Source organism: Onychostruthus taczanowskii, unplaced genomic scaffold, assembly GCF_017590055.1.
Source record: "Onychostruthus taczanowskii isolate IOZ18803 unplaced genomic scaffold, ASM1759005v1 scaffold27, whole genome shotgun sequence".
NCBI classification, from domain to species: Eukaryota; Metazoa; Chordata; class Aves; order Passeriformes; family Passeridae; genus Onychostruthus; species Onychostruthus taczanowskii.
In genome coordinates, this window is record NW_024500017.1 from 9,967,984 (window position 1) to 9,990,763 (window position 22,780).

A 22,780-nucleotide genomic window follows, 5' to 3' on the forward strand; every position below is an offset into this window, starting at 1 on the left:
AGTTGACTCAAGAATCTGCAGCCTTGCCGGCTCTCACGGTAAAGGATTTCTTCCTAATTAAACCTACCCTCTGAGGTAAGAGCTGATCGTGGGGAACCAGGCTGTGCATCCTTTGTACTCTGTGTCACCACAGGTAACTCTGGCAGGACTGTCTGAACAAACACCCTTGGTGCTTATGGGCGTGAAAAGGCACATGTGAGGAAGCAGGCTCATTTGTGTGTAAAAGTCACCTCTCCTCGCTGGTGTCACAACTTCTACCAGCTTTACATGGAGCTTTGCTCGATCACTTTACCCATCAATGCTTCTCTTACTCAGAATGACTTACATGAGACAACTCTTACAAAAACGTGTTCTTTAGAATTTATGTCAGAGACCCAAGTAGAAGGCAAAAGGGAAAGACCAGATCTTTCCAGAGGCTGTGGTTGCTCCTCTGCAAATTTTTTTTGTCTCCTCTGACCAAATGCAAATAACAGAGCAACATTATAGCAGAGTCATCACTGGGTGTTCTGAACTCATGAGAAGCAACACTGGGAACCCGTCTTTAGCCTGCTGCCTTGACCTGCCCTCTTTACCTTCTGGACTCCTTGTGCCCATTTCTGCTCCTCTTCCCACCCCATGCAAATATCTTCTGGAGAACATTTTATACTTCTAGGAGCAATAAAGATGAAAGCACAGTTGTGCTCTGGCAAATACTGCCCATGAAAGGAAAGGACTGTGCTCTTTTTTGGACGTGAATAATATTCATCCTTACCTTGGCATTGAAAGAACATTCTCTGGTCTTTGAGTCACTGAGCCTCACTACAGCAAGTGGGGTGGATTGTCCTGCCAAGAAAAGCATTTGTCTTCACGTAGAACCATTGTTTGAGCATCCACGTGCCATGTGCTTTATTTTTTACATACACACAGTGCATACAGTTCTGCTTTGCAGAATCACAAGCCTGATTAATAGGCTACATTAATAAAGCCTTGTTCTTTACCTAAGACGACAAATCAGAGTTGGAATCACTGAGATTTGCTGCCTGGCCCAGTCAAAATGTTTGGGGGGGTCTGTCTGTTGGATGTCAGAAAAGAAAGAAAAGCTGTCACTGTTGAGGTGCCTGGCCAGGTCACAGAGCCACATTAAGCAAAGTTTTTGCAGCTCTGAATCAACAATTTCACAGCTTAAATAAAAATACCCTCAAGTTCTTCCAAGTGGCATCATGTCAAAAGCCACATAACTCGTCACCAGCAGAGTTCAGCTTCACCTCACACAACACAGATCCAGGCACTGGAATCGCCAGCATTGGTTGTGAGGCGCTCTTGACACAGAGGGCAGTGATTCCTGGGGCTGTCCTGTGCAGGACCTGGACTTCAGTGATCCGTGATGGTCCCTTCCAACTCAGAGTATTCTGTGATTCCATTAACTGATCCCATCTAAAGCAGGAGCCTGATCCCAGTCTGTTCATCTCATTCTGTCACAGTTTCCTTATTGACAAAACTCAAGGCTCACACCATCCGTGCTTTCCCTGTCCCTCCTGCACATCCCCTTGGCTGACCTCTTTTGTTGTTTTTCAGGTCCCAGTGCCAGTTTTCATTCACAGGAATATCTTTCCTGTTTTTCTCAAGTGCTCTTTCCAGATACTTTCTGCGCTTTCTCTCTCACCCCTGGCATCTCTCTAGCCACTTACAGATAAGCTCCTGCACACACAAGTGTTTATCAAATACAGCTCCCATTTCCTTCTCTTCAGCTCACTGATTAGCTCCTTCTCATAGCCTCCATGCCTGGCTGGTATGAATTGGCTTCTCCTGAACCAACTCTTGTATAGTAATAATAATAAAACAACAATAATCTCTACCAAGTGCTAGAGAATGCAAAGTTCAAATATAGAGCAAGTTCAGTATTGCACAGGGCTTCAGCCTGCATCTGGAGCTGGAATCCATGAACAGAGTGTGGATGCCCTTATTGAGGGCACAGCACTTCTCCTTTTCCCAGTTATATGGTTTTATTCACAAATGGGAAAAGCATTTCACTGAAGATGTGTATTCCCAAGTGTGAAATGAGAGTGCAGCTTGCCTGGCTGTTTCATTAGAGCAGCCCCACAGAATTAAGGTGATAAAATCAATCAAAAGTTAGAATTAGTACTGCTTTGTACAATTTTCATTTCCATTTGCATAAGCTATTTCTGGGAATCTTTCACATCCCACAGTCATACACTGCATTTGTTCAGAATCTCTGACTCATTCAGCGTTGCTGACGTACCTGACCTAGATATGAATGAGGGCTGCACAGCACAGGGGCTCATCTGTAACACAAGACTCTGCTTGGTTTGTTACAGAAGCTGGAAAATGTTGAGAGGTAAACACGAGGTTTGTAAAGGGAGATTCGGGACAGATTTTTCTCTTGAGTTCATTTATGATATAAAAACAGCATTCATTAATTGCGTCTTCCTCCTTTTCTGCTTCCTCATTGTGGCATTTGCAATGTGCTTTGAAAAGCTTTATGTGTTTCTATAGTTGAAAATTATAGCATCTGTGATTAAATGTGATAATTACTTTTAAACCCCCTTATCATAGATGTCATATATTGAATATATCCAGTTAGGGAAGCTTTACCTAAACTTCAGTGTGTCACTTTCTTTTTTTTTTTCCCCATGAGCATTTCAGAAAATAAAGTAATTTCTGTTGAAATAGCAAATCAATAAATGTCCCATAAGCACCCAAAACAAAATGAGGCAAAGCTCTGTAGAGGGAAGATAAAATAACTGGCTAAATGAGGCAGTTGTCCAGTGAGAGAAAGCAGTAAATTATGTGATTGTGACCTAAGGTTCTGCAACAAAAAATACCAACAGAGGATAAAAACAGACGTATGTCAACAGCCTTGATTTAGACACTTAATAACCCTCCAATGCTTGAATTTCCGACCTGACTGATTTTTATTATAATACCAATATGTTAAGACAAAAATTCTTTAGCATTTTCCAAAGTAGAGTGCATAAAGCATTCTAACAAGAGAGCAGAACTCAGGTATACCTAACAAGCTAAGTATTGTAAGAAACGGTGTAAAATAAAAATCTCCAACTTTGTGTGCACTTGCTATAGAATGGAAAAAGCCCAAAACATGTGTCTGGGTTTTTTTAATAATTATACAATACACATACATTCTACTGCATTTGAGTTTCCCGTGCTTGCTTGCAAACAATTCCCTGGGCAGTTCCAATGCGGGACAACCCTTTCTGTGAATATAAAATAATATCAGACCTAAACTTTCCCTGGTGCAACTTGAGGCCTTTACCTCCTATCACTTGTTACTTGGGAGAAGAAGCCAACTCCCATCTTCCTTTCAGGTGGCTGAAGAGAGCAATTCTGTGCCCCCAAGCCTCCCAGGCTGAGCACCCCCAGCTCCATCTGCTGCTCCTCATCAGATTTGTGCTCCAGACCCTTCCCCAGCTCCACTGCTCTTATCTGGGCACGCTCCTGCACCTCAATCTCTTTCTTGTAGTAAGGGACACGGAACTGGATACAGCATTTGAGGTGTGTCCTCACCTGTGCCAAGTACAGTGGGACAGCCAGTGCCTGGTCCTGCTGGCCACACTATTGCTGACACAGAAGGCCAGGAGGCCACTGCTCATGTTCGGCTGCTGTTGGTCAGCACCCCTATGGCCTTTCCTGCTGGGCAATTGTCCAGCCATTCTGTCCCCAGCCTGGAGCACTGCAGGGCTTTGTTGGGACACAAGGGCAGGACCCGGCACTTGTCCTTCTTGAATGTCATACAACTGGTCTGGGTCTGTCAATCCTGCCTGTCTAGATCACTCTGCAGAACCTTCCTACCCTCCAGCAGACTGGCACTCCCTCTCATTTTGGTGTCCTTAATGTCCTTTGGTGTACCTTAATGAAAGTACATTTAATCCCCTCATCCAGGTCATCAATAAAGATCTTAATCAGGGCTGGACCGAGTACTGAGCCTTGGGAAACACCACTAGTGACCGGCCACCAACTGGATGTGTCACCACTCACCACCACTCTGGGCTCGGACATTCAGCCAGGTTTTTAGCCAGCAAAGAGTGCACCTGCCCAAGCTGTGGGAAGCCAGTTTCTCCAGGAGAATGTGGGAAGAGGTGTCAAAAGCTTTGCTGAAGTCTGGGCAGACAACATGCACAGTCTTTCCCTCTCCCACTACATCATCACCTGGTCATAGAAGGTCAGGCTGGTCAAGCAGCACCTGCCTTGCATGACCCCATGCTGGCTGGGACTGATCCCCTGATTGTTCTTTATGTGGTGACACACACAAGGATTTGCACCATGACTTCCCCTGGCTCCACGCTCAGGCTGTAATTGCCCACATCCTCCTGCCAGCCCTTCACGTAGGTGGGTGTTGCATTTGCCAGCCTCAAGTCATCTGAGACCTCCCCACTTAGCCAGGACTGCTGCTAAATGATGGAGAGTGCCAGGGCAGCTCTTCCTCCATTCCATCACTGCCCTGGGGTGGATCCCATCCGGCCCCATGGACGTGTTGCATTATTTTTAAAAGAAAAGGGACCATTGTTTAGTGGGAGCAAGGATTAAACTTTGTAAAGTAATTAAGCAGTTCTTCCTGGATTTTGTAAACTGTTTTTCCACTAAGGGAAAACTTGAGCTATATTTACAGCTGTGGAGGTAATCAGCAGTATCCATTTAATATAGATTCTGGGGGAGGACACAAAAGAGAGCATTCTCAAAAGCTACACAGGTTTAAGAAATTTTTTAAAGCTAATTAGCACATATATTTTTATCGGATTTTTATTTTCTCATTGATTTCAAAGGGAAAACAATTTGAGCTTATGCTCTGCACTTTTGGAAGTTCTACTTGAAAACACAAAGATGAATGCTCAGAAATTATAGGGGGTTGTTTGGCAACCAGCTTTATGCTTAAGGAAGAAAAGTTACCATTGCCTTCCTGTAAATGCTACATTATTTTTTTCCACATTATCTGTCTGCAGTAACTGTATCTGCTTGTTATTTTTATCTGCCATGTTTAATGTTGAGTTCTTGTTTAGGACGCATAATAGCTGTTTTCTTGTTACAGAACATTAACTTTATGCTTCCAGTAACAACTTTATAATGAAAATGCTAATAAAAATGGGGCAGTGCAAACTACACAGTTACAAATCTCTCCAGAGCTTAGTATGAGACTTATCATAATTCTTGACATCTCAGGATTGTATAGTCTACTGATGCTGATTACACTGCACAGTTAATTTAAAAATTATCTCCTGCAGGTCTGAGAGAAAAGCAACAATTATAAATAACTTCAGAAAAAAATATATACATACTGAAAATGCTTGTAATAAACATTCTGGTTTTCTCAGTGTAGCAATATAGTCACTGCAGGACTCAGAAATACCCTGTATTAATCACATTTCTGCTTGCAGGTTTATACTGTTTAATCCTATTACAACTGTACAGCATGTTTTTCCTTTGGTAGGTGGTGTCAGACTAGCTGGAGACAGCAGCACAGGATGGAACACTGTGCAGGTTTAAATGGCAGTTTTCCTTGCTCTTTTAAGTACTTTTGGATTGGGGGTTGTTTTCTTACACAGGGACCTCTAAGACAAGAAATTATATTAGAAAAATGAAAGTTAAGAAATGCTATTATGTGCTTCTCCTTCAGTCTAGTACAAAATGAATACTGTGCAGCTGGACAGAGATAGAAATGCGTGTGAGAAAGCAAACTTTGCCTTAAGCTTTTCAAAATGTAGGACTGTCAAAACAGAAGATTATTTATATTTATGATTATGTATAAAAAGTGCAGCACAATATCCAAACAGCACCTTGATTTCATTCTTTTCAACTTTACTGTAATTCAGGGCAAAAGGAAATATATATACACACCAAATAAAAAAGTAAATTCATAGTACAAATAGAATATTCTCTACACCACTACATGGTACTGAAAAAGGCACAAAGAGAGGTGTAGAGGATAGACATCTTTGTTATCGTATTTCTGCTGGGAAAGTTGCCACTGCTCTCATGGAACAGGGAGCTATTTATAGGATAGTGGAACAGAGAGGAGAAACAGCACCAGTCATGCTGGGTTTGATTTATTAGCTCTACAGGAGGAATTTGACAAGCATGATATGCCCAAATGATACAAATCTGACAGCTCCTCCATGATTTGTATGATGGTAATTTGATTAGACATTGCATCATATGGTTGACTTCAGCAGATTGCTGTACAATTCTCAATCTTCATCAATTTTCTGCAAGATTATCATGTCATTAAGTACTTCATACCTTAAGTTCCCTCCCAGGAAAATGAGAGCCACCACCACTACCTACTGACATCATGTACCTGGACTTATGGAAATGGAAAAGCATTGGAGACTGTCCCACACAACATCCTTGTCTCCAAATTGGAGACGTGGATTGGATGGATGGATGGATAGATGGATGGATGGATGGATGGATGGATTAGATTAAAGCAGGAGGCTTGGAACCATGTGACCTTTAAGGTCCCTTCTGACCCAAACCCTTCTGTGATGCCATGATCTAGGTCTGTCTGCCTAAAACTTCTGGAGGCTCAGAAGCATCCAGAATTCCCCAGTGACTACAGAAGGAGGTTGATGGGACCACTGTGACCATATAACCAAGACTCTAAAGGAGCACATTCCTACTTATGAAAAAAAAACCAAAAAAAACCTAAGGGATTTGTGTCATATCTATAGCATTGATTTGCTCATTAATCTTTGCATCTTCCACATAATCACAATCCTCTTTGACATAATTAATAGTGCTGATAGAATGAAAATCCATTAACAGGAAAAAACTGTAAATACATCCTTTTTCAGAGTAATATTGCTTGACTGACAAAACGTCCAGTCATCACCTATTCATTCTTTGCTCCTTACAAGGTGGAAAACACATGCAGTGCACAGTGTTTGTGGGCATTTTAACCAACCCCTCCTGCCCCTCTCTCTTACAGAGGAATTTTGAAAGTAATATAAAGACTACACCACAAAATGTTGTAAGGAACATTTACAGTTTTACAGTTTTCCTAAAAATCACTAATACTGCTTATCTTTTGAATACTGCAGCTACTGAAATGTGATAACAACTCTGAATTGTGTAGTCTACAGGCAGTCTGTGTAAGAGAAGGTGACTTCACTTCTCTGAATACCATTTACTAAGGCTGACAGAGACTCCAGTTATACTCCTTAATTGGAATAAGTTGTTTGAATTTCTTTTTTTATTACTCCTCCAGTATAAGCTCTCATCTTCAGGTTTCATTGGGCAGTATCTCAAACCAAAGCAATTCTGTATTCTGTCTGGCTTTGTTCTCTTGGCCATGCTGCAAGGTTTTTTCCTCATTCAAGAATGATTTATTATTCCTTTTCCTTTCCTCCTTGATAAAAACATGTTGAGGGTGCTTAATTTGTAACTCCGCTGCTCTAATGAGATAATTGTTCAAATTGGAGGGTAAAAGCTAATAAATTTTGTAGCTTGCACACCTGAATACTCTCAATTTTTGGAGCTTTCTTCAGTTATTTTCTGTGTTAACAATGAGTGGAAGATTAAGCAGTAAAGGTTTAGCTAGACTTCTTTCTGCTTCACTTCTCTTTCTCTGGAAGAACAGCACAGTTGCATAACACGTGAAGTGCAGTCCCTAAAAACCATCTGCTCAGTCTCTTTTCATTAGCACACCATGGCAAGGGTTTGGGTTTGGTTATTTTTGTAACACAGACACCACTACTTAAACATCCAATAAAACTGTAAGAGTTCTGGTTTTATGTTCGTACAAGGAAACTCTGCTGAGAAATTACTCATCCCTGTTATAGCTCAGCCATCAATTTTGCAAAACTCGTTTATGATTAAACCCATGCATGTATTGTGGACACTTCACGTGCTTTATGACAGTTTACATTTGCTCATATCTATTATTGCCTGATATATTCTGAACCATAACTGAAGCCTGATTATAATCTCATTCATATGAATGAGAGCCAGAAAAAAAAACAACCTTAGAAATCAGTGAAGTCACTCAGATGTTATGGAATTTTATGGAGTCAGAATCTGGCTTTCAGTCACAACAATTTTAGATAGATTACACGGTCCCACATCAGCAGCAGTATTCTGCCATAAAAACAACCATCAAATGTAATTAACAGATGTGAGCTGTCATTGAGATCAAGCCTTTGGAAGTTGTTACTTTAGTGTGACCTTACTTACCTATTTTTCTAGCAGAAATTCAGCTCAAACAAAAATTCAGGGAAGTTTGGTATTCTGGGATTTCTTAATATCCCATCTGGACACACTGGAGGACATCCAGCCAGGGACCAGCAGAACCTTGACATCCCTTGTGGTTGCCATGCATGCAGGCCTTGTCTGCAAGAGCTCCAGAACCAGAGCTGCCAGTGAATGGGCAGAGCCTGGCACAGTGCAATCCTCCCCATGGTCACTGTCACACAGCAGCACACGTTGATGTTTAATGAAAATGGCATCTACATCAAAAGGGTGTTTTGGATGGAAGGAATTGCTGCCTTCGTTCTGCATCCGACAATATTAACTATTGCCTTATCAGCTGAAGTATTGATAAGCAAACATTCTTATTACCATTGCCCTGGGAAAAACTTCACTAGATCTTGATTGTTCTTGCACTAATATATATATTTGTGTGTGTGTGTGTGTGTGTGTGTGTGTGTGTGTGTGTGTGTGTATGCGTGTGTGTATGCACAGTTTTAATGGTAAATCTGAACTTTAAGCATAAATAAATAGAAAAAAAAACAGATTAAAGATGAGCATCTGTATGGAAACTATTTCTGATTGTTCAACATGCAATTGCTTTTTCTACTATTAAAAAAAAAAAAAAAAAAAAAGAAAAACTATATCAAAACCTTTACTTTTACCATGATAGACCATCCAAGATTATTTAATTATTTATTTTCTCTACTAAGCATGTGAAGTGGCTAAATTTTCCATTTCCTGAATTCACTGATTCCAAATAGGAAAAAAAACTTTATATAGCAACAAGCTCAGAAAGGAGAAATCTGGGAAATTTGTGCTTCAAAGACCTACAAAACAACTATCGATTTAGTTGACCAAGAAGCATCACAGCATAAAGAACATAGACAGAAGAGATTCCTCACAACTTCTTAACTTAGTTTTCACTAAGTTTTTGGATGTGTGGATGCCTGAGCTAAACGCAGATATAAATACATTTACTAGTGGGAGATGTAACATCACTGTTGAAATTCCTGCAGACAGACAGAACCACCATACACACTAGTGCTTCTCATCTGAAGACTCTACAAAATTACCTTCCCTCTCCTTTTCCCCTCAAAGATTCCATTTTTTGATAAGACAGAGTTTGCTTCTTGCTTTCCTGTCTCTATCCTATAACACCAGCTTTTTTCTAAGACAAATTTAAGCATGAAGGGGTCGGAGCATTTCTTTGTTTCGTAGCAGAAGCCAGATTTCATTAACACATCTCTGAAGGTACAAAGTTTGTGTCTCCAGCTGACAGAGACAGACCAATGTCAACCCCTTGGTGTGGGATGCATCCACGAAGTGCCTCTGCCTGGAGAACCAGAGCAGCTGTGGCAGTGGAAAGCCTGGGTGTGTCAGGTCTCCATTACAGGCAGAAGCAGCCCACAGCAGCTATGGCAGCCAGTGCATGGGATGAACAAGACTTCGTGTCTAGTGGGACATCACACACAGTTAAAAAGCTTCTGGGGACTGCCAACACTGGACTGTGATCCGGGTTAGAGATTTGCTATCATATAAATTCCTTAGAATAAGTGTGAAACATATCAAGAAGAAGAGATAGTTAATAGATCTCATTTTCCACTAGATGGTCGTTAGTCAATTCAACTAATTTAATAATATGTGGGGAAATGTGTTTATTAAAAAAATGCATTAAGCTATGCACTTAATGTATATGCTTTCAGCATGTTTTCCATAGCCTTAAGTAAACAGAGCTCAGTTCACAAAGCAGCTTTCATCCCTGCCGCTTCCCTTTTTCCTGTCAGACAAAGATAAGGCTTCTGTGAAGCTTGGAAAAATAATTTTTCACTTTATTAAAATAGCAGATTTTTCAGATAAAGCCATATTGTTTACAGGAAATGATTTCCCTGCTGAGACAGTGATGTTATCAGACAACAAACAATTCTGACTGACATAAACTGCGTTTCCTTCATTCTGCTTCCAGGGCCCATGTACTGTTCCATGGATCAGGCTTTCCTTGGCTGCAAAAGTGAGGGATCTGCTGCTCCTTAACAGAAAGAGAAAACCCAGTGCCAGAGATAAGACCCTCACTACTCATACTCACCTACTATAAAATCATATTTTAAGTTCAAGTTTTAAGCAGTTTTACCTTTGTCTGTACTCTCCCCAGACACAGAACCTCTATAAAATATGAATTAAGCTGGTCAGAACTGGCACAGCTGGTTAAAAGGAAGTGAGCTGAATTTTGGAAGAGTCTTAGTAAACACAAGAGATAAGTAAAGCAAATATCAATAAACATCTGTTGAAACACTTCTATTTTTAGCAGAAGACAAATCCAGGAAGAATAAAACATATGAATAAATGTATGTTCAAAATTGCTGTGAAAAAAAAAAAATCCACATTAACTATGCCTCTGTGTTTTTCAAGAGAAATTTAATTTTTAAGTGACTTACCATTGATGTCATATCTATAAAAAACTTCCAGACAATCTTATAAATCATTCACACTCTATCTCTGCCCAAGATATTTATCCCATTTTGGTTTAGGCCATCACTGGCACCATGGAATTATCAATGTTTACCTAAAAAGCATCAACAGAATGGAAGAAAAAAGTGAACTACACTATTTAAAACAGTGTCAAATTCTGCAGGGTTATTTTATGCTTGGAATCCTTGAACACATATTCTAGAATTTTAGTTTTAGTTTAGCACAAACCAGAATGCCAAACATTACCTCAACAAGGAGGAACAGTACCAAAATCAGTGTCTGATTCTCAGATAAAGATTTTCACAAAAAACAAGTCAGCACTCACAACACTCACAGTGCAGCCAAGCCCATGGACAGGCACAGTACTCATTCTCCTATCAAATCCTCCCTTAAAAAACCTAAAACCAAACAACCCCTTCTTTCCCCCACCAAATACTGGTCCTGACACTCTTCAGTGAGTGTGTTTGCTCCCTTAGGAGAAGCCAAATTATTTGAAATCATTTGATACAGTATCATTATAACCTACTCTACTGCCTATGTAACCAAGGAGTAGCTAAACAAAATCCACAAACTGGGAACCACAAAGAACTCAAACTCTTGAAAAACCCAACTATTCAAATAATTACATTAATGAAAGCTGCAAAAGTCTCATTGGTTTACAATATTTACATTTTACTCCTAAAGAGTTTTCAAGCGCTGCATCAGAAGCAGTCAGAACTGTTCTTTAATATAACAACAGTTGGATCATACTTGATTTTCTGCAATATGAATTCTAGATTTCAAATGCATTAAAAAAAACCCAAAAAACCTGCTGAAATACCAAATATGCCTCCACATTTGATGTGCTCAGATATACTCACTGTCCATGCTACCAAGGAAATTAGCTCCACACAGAGGCACTGGCTGAAAAGATAAATCTCAGACATTTTAGTTGGCACTAACTGTTGATTTGAGAATTCCTTCTTGCCATCAAACTTTTTTTTTTTTTTTTTTTTTGTCACTGCACTATTGTGTGGCTCCATGAGCTTGTGGTGCACACAGTACACCAAGCGAGGACACGGATCAGTCTGAGGAATGCGAGAGCTCCCCGGGACACCAGAGAGCTGCGCTGGTTACAGAGTGTGCTCCTTCCTGAGAGCAAGGGCAGAAATCACAGTGGGATGGGTCAGGAGTGTGTGTCAGCACTCACCACCACATAACAAGTGACAGCAAAGCTGCAAGACGTCACAGCCTCACAGGGAAATCCTTTTGTCTTGGCATTTTCCTCCTGCTTCAGCACAGCTGTCAAAACCCGGCATTCCCAGATCTGGCATGGCAACCCATAGCAGGATGGACGAAACAGAACTTGAGGAAAGTTCTCTCAAGCAGAGTCAGGGACACCAAGAGGCACCTGATTCTGGGAAATGGAATAGAATAGACAGACATGCAGATTCTTTCTGGAGATAAGCTTGTTTTTAATTACATCATCTCTCCTGAGGAGGAGAGCTTGCATCCCTCATTCTTCCCTAGTTCATCCCAGCTGGAGATATGTTTTGTTAAGCAGATGCCCTGAATAAAAATATAGAACAGTTTTGTACATGCAGAAGTGCACACACAGCAAATACATGGTTGCACTGCAGTGTTCACACAGGTGATCTTCAGATACAGGATTGGATGTTATCTCTTCCATGCAATATCCTCCAGTGCCATATATTGCAAAACACCTGCCCACAAGGACTTCTACATATTAAAAAGACCTCTTCAGTTTATAAGCAAAAATAGAAGCATAACAATAAGTTCAATTATAGCAAAATGGGGCTCATGTGTGTGAATTTCAATGAGGACAAATCCTCTTACTGACTTTTACAATGTATTTGACCTCATAAGTAAAAAGTATTAGATTTTAGAGTTGGAGCTTTTCAAATATTAACAAGGACACCAGACTGTAAAAGTGATCCACAAGAAGCTGTTTATGAAGATGAGGAATTCCATGTACCTCATTCTTCCATTTGAATAAAAATATTTAAGTTCTTTCTGTAAGTTTTTTGGCACCTAAGAATGCCCAAATGCTGAAGCCATACTTCATTTAATAACACATCAATCAGCAGAATCATCAGTGATTCTAAGAAATGATAGAAGAAGAGCTACTAGAAAAACAAGAGATGCTTGTCTTCTTTTTTCTCTTATGCAGATTTCCCCTATCAAAGATATTTATCATTTTTTAAGATAAAAGGGCAACAGAAATTGTTAAAGCTTAGTGGTTTTACTAGTTTAATGATCTCTTGGTTTGGGAATTGATTTTACAGTACCCTGTAAATCTATTCCTCCTTTGACAATGATCAAGTAGATAATAAGCAATAAATCACTGCTGCAACTAAGAACTCAACATTCAAGATAAGGTTTTAGATTATGTCTGTCATCTGGGTATGAGACGTTGCTTTTCAAGCAAAGATATATTGTCACAGCTTATTTGCAATTAGAAAGATACAGATCCCATCAGTTAAAGACTGTTTCCCAACAAACATGTAGGCCTTTATACAGCCAGAATCATAATTTCAGTATGAACAGATTTCTAGAAATACACACTGCTTCCACAGAAATTAGTGCTTACGATACTAAATACTACTGAAAAATAGGATTCCCTGCTTGTCAATGTCACTTGGTCATTGAGGAAAGCTGCCTTTCCTAATCAGTTGAAGAAAACATCCACCCCCCAGCCCCACCACTTATTATAGCTGAGTGTAGGATGTTTACAGGATCTAAAATTTAGCTGAACTATACAAATACAGCAGTGCCTTTCAGGATATCAAAAAATAAATCTGCACAGACATACACTGGTGTATTTGCACCACTCATGCAGTACATGCAACTCTTATTAACCTTTACTAACATTATGAAGTCAATCCATGCATTTTAACATTTAATCTTCTGAATATCAGAACACAGCAATATCCATGTACAGTCCCTGATGTTGTAGAGATCCAAAAGCAAAAATGTTTCTCTCTCACAGCCCCTGTAGAAGAGCATGCTAGTGCAATTACATGCCAAGGCCCTTGACATTCAGTACAGGCACCTTCTAGAAATCACAATTTTTAAAACTGAAACTCAGTTCTAAAATACATATGGGAGACAAATGGGGTGGTACAAACTGGGAGTCTTCAAAAATGTCCATCTCAAATTCTATGCAAAAACAAGCTTTGTTTATATTTCCAGTTTCCTTAGTGTGCTAAATTTTACAGCATTTGTTGCAACACTTGTACATCTTATTTTTATGTTCTTAAAATAATTCCCATTTCTCCTTTAGAACTTTCTAAAGGCAATTCTACTGTTTCAACTATTTTCATTCTTATTTTCACCTCTGGTTTCAGCTACTCAGAAATACAAGTCATTTTAACAGCAGAAGAGCAAAACACTCCTCAGCCTCAGCATCTTAACATGTATTTTACAGGTGTGTTTAATTTGATGTCCAGTCTTGAACAAACAAGACCTTAGCAGTGCAGGAAGATAAAACTTTGAAGAAGCCAGTCAGTCAAGAGGCCAAGCCTCAGCCTTCTCCAAGTTCTTCTCTGAACAGGTGTTTGCAGCTTTACTGGGCAAAAGGAATCACAGATGCGGATTATTTCATGCATAGAGGAGGGGGGGGAAGCCCTCCAAATATTTTAACAGTTGTTCTTTGTATGAAGGAAAACACGAGCTCAAGCGATTGTGCTGAACGCAGCTGTGAGTTCCGAGCAAGGAAAGACAACGCTCGAGCAGGCCAGTGCAGAGTCACCAGGGACTTTGGGGTATTGCCCACAAGTGGTCACAAAAAGTGCTCAGAGGAACACCACAGGCAAGCCAAACGCTGGACTTCACAGACGCTCCACCTACGCAGCAAGGGGCAGCCTTGGTATTCATCACAAGCTTTTATCACCAAAGGCAGCTGTACTCGCACCTGCACATACAGAAATGCCAGCCCCCGCCAAAAGCAGCAGCTGTGTGGCCACTGTGTCACTCTGGATCCCCAGCCTGATTTTCATCCAGGTATTTCCCTCTGCTGCAAAACACCAGTGCAATAAATAGGTGTGAGTCGTGCTGATAAAATTGAAACAGTAATCAATATTGATACAGTAAGTAATATTTGGAAATAATGAAGCAGTTAAAGGTGTAATGCCAAGAAAGGGAGAGGAGGGGTTCTCCCCCCTTTCTCCTGCAGATGCTCAGGACAGGAAGAAGCAAGAGATAATGATTACTAAAATTAACAGAAAGAACGGAAAATTTGGTTGTGTCCAAGGAAAATGCTAATTATATGAAATTTATTACTTTGATGATAGAACATAATATTGGCTTACATTATATTAGCTTTGGCTTACATTATACCAGCTCGGTGTGCATGTGTAATCCAAAAGGTGAATCAAAGGACATTGAGGAAGAGGAGAGGCCTTCCTCAGGGACGACCCCCAAAGAGTGGTGCGACCACCTAAGAGTGGTGGAGCATGCGTGATGAAGGTGGTGATGAGGGCGGAGATACAAGTGTGACAAATCGAAAATAGGAGATGGTGATGACATACAGCATAAAAGGGGAATTTTGGCTTGGCAAGCTTGTACGTGGTGTGACGGGGGTCAAGCCCTGCACTCCGTACCCCACACGGTTATTTTCGCTTATGTGCTATTATCAGAACCAAATTATATTGTCAATATTTCAAGTGTATTCAATTTTATATATTTTAAGCTACTTAATTAAAATTGCTATTACACATAATTTTGTGGGTTTTTTTATGGATTAATTGGGCAAATACAACATCAGGAACTGATCCATGTCACAAAACACTGGCTTCACGTGAACAAGATGAGGTCATTTGCTTGCTGGCCATCAGGCTGATGTGTAAAATCTGCCTCTTCTGTTGCCAGATTTCACTGCTGTATTTGTGAGCCTTGTGGCAGTGTGTTTCTATGAGTTTTATAGTTATTTCAATTGCAATATTTAGTGGTTCAATGCTAGTTAAGTGAAATGGTTTGATCCTTTTACCCCTGTTTTATCCCCTCATGATGGATTCTCCAAGTTCTTTACCCCTAAGTTTTCCCACCACTTGGCTGCCACTCAGTGTGCTGGTCCCACTGCTCCTCCCTTCCCTCGTTTGGACTTGTCAATCCAAGTTGTGCTCCCCTTCCTTTGTCCATCAACCTAGATCCACCCCTTTTGTTCTCCAATGTTCGATGTCAATTACCCTGATGCTAACAGCTGGTTTGTCCCAGAGCTTCTCCCCTCCCCTGTGTTTACCTCATTGGTCTTGTTAGGCTCCTTACTCCTCCCCAAGTGTTTCCCCATTGGATATGTTATGCTCCCACCCCCTAGACAAACTGCCTTTAAAAACCCTAGCCACTGCTCCCTTGTCACTCGTCCCTGACCCATCGTCTGAATCCTTCCTTGGACTGCACGCGAGTGTCCTCTCCTTCTCTCTTCGCCTCGGGATCCTCGTGGTGTCCTGCTGCAGCGTCACCCACGCCGCTGCACCCGCTGCCACCTGACAATCCTCGGCAGAGGCTCAGGGCAGCCTCTCTGGTGTGTCCCTCCCGTCACCCAGGGAGCTGGCTACCCGGCATTCCAGTGCTCCGTGACGGCAGGAGAGCCACAGAGCCTGTCCTGCCTCATTCTGCAACAGCTGCTTCAACTCCTCCTCCCCACCAGAACTGCACAGCTGCCAGGCCAAATCCCCATCACCCCTTCCCAAAGCTCACCTGGGATCAGGGCATAAATATGCATTTGGACAACACTAAAACACCCACCTTCTTCAGCTGCAGACAACAGCCATGCTTGAGACGTGTTAAGATGTTAGGACTTGGTATTTCACGACCAGAGAAAGCAGATCCTTTCATTTCAAACACTTGGCAAAAAAAACCAAAAAAAACAAAACAAAACAAAACCTCAAACAAAAGTAGAGTGTGGACTTTTAAATTTATTTATTTATTGCAATTACAATATTCTTCAATGCACTTCAAATTATTTTCATGTGCTGACGTGAAACAGCTGTGTTTGAGTACATGGATTAGACACCAGTTCAATACGAAGGTATGCACAAGTTCAGTTCCACAAGACTGGACTGACAAACTGCACATGAACTAGGCTTGTAAAAAAACCCCAAAAACCAGCACTTTTGTGACATGTGGAATGGCTAAGACAGAACTAAACAAAATGAACACTAGATTAATTATAATACGTTTACTTTGAACTAAGAAGTTTGTTAACAAAAATAATTTCCTTTCTTCTAAGTCCAAATACTGTCTAGAACTAGGAAATGCTAAATGTTTACAGCAAAGAAAGCTTGAAAAACAACTACCAGCATTTTTTTTAAGGCATCAAGCTCTGTAGCTTATGCATTAAAGTCCTTTTTACAAATATACAGCCATGATGTATCAAACCAAATAAGACCGATGTTTTCAAAAAATCTATTTTAACTCAGGTTATGTTAGTTGTGCAAGTTGCTTTTCCTTGCAAAATCCTTGTGGAGGTGCTAGCAATGTATTAGATCAATAAATATGTTCACAACCTTCTATCACCACACGTGTCCTGTGTCACCAGGGAGGACACAGGGTAAGGAACAAAATGGTTACAGCAATGGGACCATCACAGAAAAATGGCTGTCCTTGGTTCACCGTTAGTCATTCACTGACAGCTCCAAAATCATCACCTTTCCCATGCTTATTAGTCCAGCTTTCCCAGAACTAAGAAATCCTTCTAGTTTTAATCCTGATAAGTTAAGGAGAAAATATTTTACTTTTTAAAAGTATCTGTATTTTTGGTCATAATCATCTTTTACAGAACCACTATAGTGAACCTAAACAAATAAATACCTAGGTTTGGAATACTAACATTTAAATTCAACAAAGTATTTCATTAAGTGTTAGGGAATAAAAAAAATAACATTTTGGGGGGGCTAGAACAGAGCTGGATTATTGCAAGAATATTTTTTTCTATTAGCAGCAGTTACTCTCATTAGCCATCCCTTTAAAAATAGAAGAGTAGAGTGAAACAAAGAAGGAAAGAAATCCCAGGCAAGATCCAGGCAGCAGCCTGTGCAGATCCTACTGGATGAAAGTGGAAAGCTGAAGCTTTTCTGCAGATACTGTTCCTGATGTCATGACTGTTTTAAGTTGTTCAGGAACTGAACCAGTGAAGACTTCTGAAGGAATACTTTCAAAAGCTGTTATTTCCATGAAAAGCAAACCATGGTGGGGGCAGCACAAACCACACCACAGACAAGGCCATACACTGTGGATTGGGAGAATAGCAAAAACAGACTGGGTGATATGTTTTTAACCTTTATTTTGGTCTTGGGTTATGCCTAGCTAACAATTACAAGCACAACCTTCTCACAAGGAGACTTGGAATACAGAATTCCAGAGAAAACAACAAAAAGCAAGGAGCAGCAGATATGAGGCCTGCTAAGTATTGGGCAGCACTGATAATAATTTTTCCTCACAGCCCTAAGTAACAGACCATTAATGAAGCAATGAAGGGTTCATGGGTAACTGCAGAAGTTCACCACCACTGGTCATTCCAAGGAAGCCTGATCCTGTAGTTTATAACACAAAGCAGCAAAGAGCTCAGCTTTGGATCTCCATCTCAGATCAGATTTCAGGAGACCACACCTACCAGTCAGGATAATTCACAGTGAGGCAATCCATCTCTGTCCGTAGAAACACTGCTTGACAAATATAAATGCATGTATGTATTCATGACAGTTTCTCCTTCTGCTGGTGTCCAAGCATAGCCAGGTGCAGCAAACATCTGACTGAAAGCTGGAGCAGGTACAGCTTCCAGTCGGGGATGTTTACAGCAACAGACTACGATACATCACTGCAGGGCCTTGGTGCAGAGCAGCTGGTCACCTCTAGGAGAGGGAAATAAAAGAAGAAAGGATTTAAGATTAGCTTCTGTAGCATTCCAGCCAATTACTGTGCAGCTAATATTGAAAAAAACATGTTTGTACATTCAGTAGTGAAAACAGTTTTAGATTCACACACAACTTACATTAAATTAACATTTCTACATGTAGCAACTAGATGAAAAATTCTCAATTTCAATATACATTTTGAGACATCTCTAGTTTCAAATGGATTCATTCTTATTTATATATTATTTTATATTTATTTATAAATATATATTTAATTTATACATTTAAAATAAACATAAAATAATTATTTTGAAGATACATTGACTTTACTTCCCTATAGGCTCATTTCTGGAGCTCTCAAAAACAGACGTCCACTTTGAACTTTCCCATGAATTTTGAAAATGGCTATTCTCTCATAAATATTTATGGTTTTAAATACAGCTCTATGCAAAATTAAAGACGGAAGCAAAAACAAGCCAAGTTCTTAATGAAGAAATACCAGAAACAGAAACTAGACAGAATTCTGAAAATATTTACCCTCAGGGTCAGAATCCTGCCTGATCAGTTTAAAGCTCTGTTACAACTAACTGATTAAAATAAACCCAAACCAAACCTATCCTCTTTGGGCAAGCATTAAAAGAGAGGGAAAGCAACCTCAGGACAGAACCATTTCACTCCCCATCTTCAGGCTCCTATCAGAACTCCCACAACACTTGCACTCAGTTTCTCTTTATCATATTAAAATTCAGTATTTATACTGTATATATTCAAAGAGGAAATAGTGCAACAACCAACTGGGTGAAATGCTTTTAGTAAAATACTCTGGTGTAATATACACTTTCTCCTAATGCTCTGATTTCACGCCATGGAATTGGGAGCACTCAACCACTCTGGCTTGATCATATTCACATACTACTTAGTAGCCTTAATTTTGTAGTTTATAGCAGAATGCCTTCCTCCCACTAACAGAGCTGCAAGCAGAATGATATATTCCCTATTTAGCAGTCCTTATCACTTCCAAATGAAAATAATTTTTCAAGTCACCAGTTTTTCAGTGCCAGATTATACATAAACTTCAGCAATTCAACGTTGTTTTTTCTCTGTTTAGACCTCTACAACAACTCATACAACCAGAAATTATGACAAGGAGTTTAAAACTGAAAAAAAACTACTGTAGTCAAGATTTCTTGTTACAGAAACCCAATCACATCCAGTTTTCAAAGAAAGGTTTCCCTCTGGAACACGAGAAGTTGTTACTAGTAAGTGAATTTCATTATTACAGCAGCATGCCAAGATTAACGAGGAAGCTGCATGCAGTCACTATGGATACCATGCTGACCTTCATTATTTTTCAGAATAAATAACTAAAAAGCCAGTGGTCATTTGAAACAAAGGCCTCTTCAGGCTGTTCCAAAACTAAAAATTCCTATTTTACATTGGAAAGAAATAGGCTATTTCATGCAGAGGTAGGCACATGGTATTTGACTAATTAGGCTGCTGAGCATTAAGTTGCAATGAGCCATTTCTTTGGTTGTTTTCTTCAACACTTCTTAAGGAATAATGAAGGTTACTACAATGTTACCTGCCCAAAGAGAACAAACTCCCCACAACTTCATTTTGTTTTACCATATACATCATCACAAAAATGCCAATCTACATGACAATGACATCTCTTGTTGCTTTACTGGATTCACTATCAACTATAAATACCTGCATAACATCTTACAAAGTAATTATAGTTGTAAAAAAGGACTTCAAATTTTCATTTCCAAATACGGCGTTGAAAAAGGCAGAGGCATTACAGGTGACAGTACAAGTACATGCTTGAAAGACACAAATTTCTAACTAAGTTTAGTCAAATCTCAAACCATACATTCATTAAGAAGCCTCTTCAGCTATTTTCCCAAACACTTCTGTTCAAACAAAGAAGTAGAGAGCATGCTCCAATTTTCCTTAATGGCACAGTCCTCTTGTTTTTGTAAAGACTAAAAGCTCAGGAAATAAGCAGGATTTTTTCTAATATCATCACAAGCTGAAGAACATTGGCTGTTGGTTTCTGTTAATGCCTTTAACTGTTTCTCTTGAAAACACTAACAAAAGATATCATTCTTTGAAGTGTGAAGTGCACTCCTAACTCCACATGTAGAGAACACAAGGAATGATGCAGATCTTCAGTAATACATGAAGTCCTTCTGACACCTGAAATTTACCTCTTTGTTATTAACAGCAAGGTAAGCTCACCGACCTCAGAACTGTTCTTCAGCTGTCAATACTCCAGAATAACAACAACAAAAAATTAAAATCCTTATTTAACTACCAGAAAATTAGTGAATGCTGGCTGTTGACTTCTATTGTGAAGTTCTTCCTACTGTAGTTAGACTGGTGTGCAGTTCAAGAATCCCTTTAATAGTCAGGATTTAATGTTTAATTCTCAGTTTTCTTCTGGTCAATATGCATGACTAAAAAAAACCCTCACGGGATTTACTTCATGGAAAATTCAGGATTTAGAAGAGACACCACTACAACACTGTTTGTGTTGATTTACCAGCTCCAAATCAAAGCCATGCAGATCACCAAGACTTACTGCAAATTTCCCAAGCCTCCATCAATAATTTACCAGTCACACAGAACTTCTATTGCACCTTTCATGAGAACCTTGAGCAAAAAGTCCAGCAAGACAGGAAGGAGGAGAAAGAAGAAAGGAAGAAGGTGAGGAAGCAAACAGCCCAAGAACTTCCTCCTTCTCTTCTCCCACATCTTAAGACTTCCTCACTCTACAACCACCATCACTCACCAAAGGAAGCAAACAGCCCAAGAGCTTCCTCCTTCTCTTCCACATCTTAAGACTTCCTCACTCTACAACCACCATCACTCACCACTGAAACTCATTGTATTTGGGGCCTCAGCTGCCACGTAAAAATACTGAAATGTGAATGCAGCCAAGGAGCCTGCCTGTGTGTGCATGCTCGTGTGTGTGTGTTTGGAGCCAAGATCTTGTCAGTCAAAGCAATTTAGCCTCAGATGCCTGATGCAAGCACAGAGTGATGAGAAATGACAGAGGCAGACAGATGCTCACTGTTGCCATGAGGGTTTTTTTGAAGTGATGCATATTAACCAGAAGAGAACTGAGAATTAAACATTAAAACCTTACTAGGAATTCCTAAAGGAATTCCTGAACTGCACACAAATTGAAATACAGTAGGAAGAACTTCATAGTGGAAATCAAGAGCTTCCACTGTGAACTGCAGTGAACTTCTGACACCCACACAGAGTTCACTGCAGCACTACAAGTTAACAATACCCATCATGAAGAATTACAGTGAAGTAGGAAGTGAACACAAGCAGTTTTAACACTGAATTTCCTGTGCATTTTCAGAAAAACACATTCAGCTTCTTTTGATCACTAATACTTACACAGTGCAACTAATACAAGAGGGAGAAAGACCTCTTAAAGTGGGACACGAATTCTAACACAATGTTAGATTGAATCTAACATTACCAATTATAAAGAAAGAGGAAAAAAAGTGCTTTTGTATTTTAAAAATGTCTGGGAAACCATGACAGTAGAATGTTACTAGCACACCTCAGATGGAATTTCAGTGAGGGCTGGATGCATACACCATATGAAATTATTTCAGTAAAACAACTAGAAGCCTATGTGGTAAATTAATTATTTCCATCTGACAAAAGGAGTTCCAAGGAGGACAAACAACTGAAAAAGGGTAACGGGTTCAGATTCTGATTCAAGATTGCCCCACATCTTAGTCTGAACAAAGTTCGAAAAAGTCATAAATTTAGTGTGCTCTGCCTAACAATGATGGCAGCAGTTACATACCCCCTTCTTCCCCACCAGAGTCTCATTCCTCTGGCTCAGCAACACAGCTCAGCCTAAAGAAACCATATGGTTATTTAGGGAACAGCATCTTGGCTCTCCATGGGGTGGAGTACCATACCCAAAATGTCATTCAGGCCAATTAAAGTCTTTATTTCAGGGAAGTTCTGCAGTAACTGGTAATCTCCACAGCCACCACAGGAGGTAGGAAGTGGCTAATTCAAGGTCATTTTGCTTTAAAAATGAGCTGAAAAAATTTAAAGCTCATCTACCACACTAAAAAGTTATCATAATGAATTACCCTCATAAAGTCCCAACCAGAAACTTAACCTGCAATCAAGAACAGAAAAAAGAAGAAACAGTATTACCACCCTTACTTGTATTTCTCTTCCTCAGTACACAGTCATCCAGCTGTTTATATTGCTACAGGACA